This window comes from Arachis ipaensis, chromosome B02 (genome assembly GCF_000816755.2).
Source record: "Arachis ipaensis cultivar K30076 chromosome B02, Araip1.1, whole genome shotgun sequence".
Lineage (NCBI taxonomy): Eukaryota > Viridiplantae > Streptophyta > Magnoliopsida > Fabales > Fabaceae > Arachis > Arachis ipaensis.
This window is the reverse complement of record NC_029786.2, coordinates 50,137,250-50,141,763: the sequence shown is the minus strand read 5'-3', so window position 1 is coordinate 50,141,763 and position 4,514 is coordinate 50,137,250.

Genomic DNA, 4,514 nt, shown 5'->3' with positions numbered 1-4,514 from the left:
TCTTCCTCCAGGGTGAGCTGTTTTTAATGCTATTTTTCATTCTATTTTTGATTTTTCAGTTGTTTTTGTGACTTCACATGATCATCAACCTACAGAAAACATAAAATAACAATGGAAAATAAATAGATATAATTAAATAACATTGGGTTGCCTCCCAATAAGCGTTTCTTTAATGTCAATAGCTAGACAGTGAGCTCTCATGGAGCTTCATGGATAATCAGAGCAAGGTTGGGGCCTCTCAACACCAAACTTAGAGTTTGGTTATGGCCTCCCAACACCAAACTTAGAGTTTGAATGTGGGGGCTTTGTTTGACTTTGTATTGAGAGAAGCTTTTCTTGCTTCCTCTCCATGGTTACAGAAGGAGAACCTTGAGTCTTGAATACAAGGTAGTTCTCATTCAACTGAAGGACCAACTCTCCTCTGTCAACATCAATCACAGCTTTTGCTGTGGCCAGGAAGGGTCTGCCAAGGATGATGGATTCATCCTCATCCTTCCCAGTGTCTAGGATTATGAAATCAGCAGGGATGTGAAGGCCTTCAACCTTTACTAGCACGTCCTCTACTAGTCCATAAGCCTGTTTCATTAATTTATCTGCCATCTCTAGTGAGATTCTTGCAGCTTGTACCTCAAAGATTCCCAGTTTCTCCATTACAGAGAGCGGCATGAGGTTTATCCCTGACCCCAGGTCACACAGAGCCTTTTCAAAGGTCATGGTGCCTATGGTACAAGGTATGAAGAATTTTCCGGGATCCGGTTTCTTCTGAGGTAATGTCTGCCCCATTAATGCACTCAGTTCATTGGTGAACAAGGGGGGTTCATCCTCCCAAGTCTCATTACCAAATAACTTGGTATTCAGCTTCATAATTGCTCCTAGATATTGAGCAACTTGCTCTTCAATAATATCTTCATCCTCTTCAGAGGAAGAATACTCATCAGAGCTCATGAATGGCAGAAGGAGGTTCAATGAAATCTCTATGGTCTCTGTATGAGCCTCAGATTCCTTTGGTTCCTTAAAAGGAAACTCTTTTCTGTCCAGAGGACGTCCCATGAGGCTTTTCTCATTGGGACTCACGTCCTCCTCACTCTCTCCAGGTTCGGCCATGTTGGTCATGGTTATGGCCTTGCACTCTCTCTTGGGATTTTCTTCTGTATTGCTTGGGAGAGTACTGGGAGGAGTTTCAGTAATCTTCTTACTCAGCTGACCAACCTGTGCCTCCAAATTTCTAATGGAGGACTTTGTTTCATTCATGAAACTTAGTGTGGTCTTGGATAGATCAGAGACTATGGTTGCCAGGCCAGAATGGCTCTGTTCAGTATTCTTTGTCTGTTGTTGAGAAGATGATGGAAAAGGCTTGCTATTGTTAAACCTATTTCTTCCACCATTATTATTGAAGCCTTGTTGAGGCTTCTGTTGGTCCTTCCATGAGAAATTTGGATGATTTCTCCATGAAGGATTATAGGTGTTTTCATATGGTTCTCCCATGTAATTCACCTCTGCCATTGCAGGGTTCTCAGGATCATAAGCTTCTTCTTCAGAAGATGCTTCTTTGGTACTGTTGGATGCAGCTTGCAATCCATTCAGACTCTGAGAAATCATATTGACTTGCTAGTTCATATTTTGTTCTGAGCCATTATGGCATTCAGAGTATCAATTTCAAGAACTCCCTTCTTCTGAGGCGTCCCATTATTCACAGGATTCCTCTCAGAGGTGTACATGAACTGGTTATTTGCAACCATTTCAATGAGTTCCTGAGCTTCTGCAGGGGTTTTCAGATGAAGAGATCCTCCTGCAGAATGGTCCAATGACATTTTTGACAACTCAGACAGACCATCATAGAATATACATATGATGCTCCATTCTGGAAGCATGTCAGTAGGACATCTTTTGATCAATTGCTTATATCTTTCCCAAGCTTCATAGAGGGACTCACCTTCCTTCTGTCTGAAGGTTTGGATTTCCACTCTAAGCTTGTTCATCTTTTGAGGTGGAAAGAATTTGGCCAGGAAAGCACTGACCAGCTTTTTCCAAGAGTTCAGGCTTTCCTTAGGTTGTGAATCCAGCCATGTTCTAGCTCTGTCTCTTACAGCAAAAGGAAAAAGCATAAGCCTGTAGACCTCGGGATCAACTCCATTGGTCTTGACAGTGTCACACATTTGCAAGAATTCAGCTAAGAACTAATGAGGATCTTCCAATGGAAGTCCATGAAACTTGCAATTCTGTTGCATTAGAGAAACTAATTGAGGCTTAAGCTCAAAGTTGTTTGCTCCAATGGCATGAATTGAGATGCTTCTTCCATAGAAGTTAGAGACGGTGCAATAAAGTCACCAAGCATCTTCCTTGCATCTCCACCATTATTATTATTTTCGGCTGCCATCTCTACTTCTTTTTCAAAAATTTCTATTAGGTCCTCTCCAGAGTTTTGTGCTTTAGCTTCTCTTAGTTTCCTCTTTAGAGTCCTTTCAGGTTCCGGATCAGCTTTAACAAGAATGTTCTTATCCTTGTTCCTGCTCATATGAAAAAGAAGAGAATAGAAAAGAATAGGAATTCTCTATGTCACAGTATAGGGATTCCTTTATGTCAGTAGAAGAATAGAAGAGTAGAGGAAGGAGAAGAGAAAAATTCGAAATTAAATTAAAATAAAAGGAAAATATTTTTGTTTTTATTTTAATTTTTAGTTAGAATTCGAAAATTAAAAAGAGAAATAGAATTAAATTAAAGTTTAAAACAATTAGTTAATTAAAAAGAATTTTGAAAAAGTGGGTAGGAGTTTTCGAAAATTAGAGAGGGAAAATTAGTTAGGTGGTTTTGAAAAAGACATGATTGAAATAGAAAACTTTTAAAATCAAACAAAAAGTCAGGTAGTTAATTGAAAAAGATTTGAAAATCAAATTTGAAAAGATAGGAAGTTAGAAAAGATTTTGAAAATTGATTTTTGAAAAAGATATGATTGAAATGATTGAAATTTAATTTGAAAAGGATTTGAAAAGGAAATTAAAAAGATTTGATTTTTGAAATTAAAGTTGATTACTTGACTAACAAGAAACTAAAAGATATGATTTTAAAATTCAAAGATTGAAACTTTCTTAATAGGCAGGCAAGTAACAACTTGAAAAAATTTTTAATTAAAACATTAAATGTTAGTGAGATTTTCGAAAATATGAAGTAAGAATAAGAAAAATATTTTGAAAATCAATTAAAAAAATTTTCGAAAATATGTAAAAATAAATGAAAAAGATTTGATTTTTGAAAAAGATTTGAAAAGATAGAATTTTTAAATTGAAAATTTGACTTGACTCATAAGAAATAACTAGATTTTTAAAAATTTTTGACTAAGTCAATCCAAATTTTCGAAATTTATGAGAAGAATAAGGGAAAGATATTTTTTTGATTTTTAAATTTTTAATGAGGAGAGAGAAAAACACAAAATTGACACAAAACGTAGAAATTATGAATCAAAACAACTAATGCATGCAAGAACACTTTGAATGTCAAGATGTTACCAAGAACACTTTGAAGATCAAGATGAACATCAAGACTTATTTTTAAAAATTTTTTAAGAAAAGAAAAACATGCAAGACACCAAACTTAGAAATTTTCAAACATTAAACACTAACAAATTGAAAATGCATATGAAAAACAAGAAAAGACACAAAACAAGAAAAATTAAAGATCAAACATAGAAAATAATCAAGAACAACTTGAAGATCATGAAGAACACATGCATGAATTTTCGAAAATTTTAAGAAAAATTAAAAAGATGCAATTGACAGGAAACTTAAAAATTGACACTAGACTCAAACAAGAAACATAAAATTTTTGGTTTTCATGATTTTATAAGATTTTCTTGGTTTTTTTTTCAAAATAAGAATTAAAAAGCTTAAAAATAAAATAAAATTACCTAATCTGAGCAACAAGATGAACCGTCAGTTGTCCAAACTCGAACAATCCCCGGCAACGGCGCCAAAAACTTGGTGCACGAAATTGTGATCTCTAACAATGGCGCCAAAAACTTGGTACGCACGTTCATAATCTCAATTCTGTTTCACAACTCCGCACAACTAACCAGCAAGTGCACTGGGTCGTTCAAGTAATAAACCTTACGTGAGTAAGGGTCNCAATATCCATCCAAACCCCAATCCAATTCACTGTGAGAAAGCTTCTCTAGCATGAATCCTCCATTCCTTTCCCAAGGTTCCGAAGGATTCCAATTATGGGTAGTTTCTTTCCCAAGACAACTACCTAATGGAATTAGAACGAGAAGCTTTCTAACAAAATTCAAGAGAAAAGATTGAAGAAGAAGATAAACTATTATTGATTCATTGAATTACAATAGAGCTCCCTAACCCAATGAAAGGGGTTTAGTGAGTCATAGCTCTGAATTCAACTACAAAGATATGAAAACTAGCTAAAAATGAAAAAGTAAAAGTTCCAGTCCTTTCTCACTTTAATTCTATCCTATTTATACACTTTCTATATAGAGCTTCTGTTGTGTTTCTTGGGCCTTGAGGCCT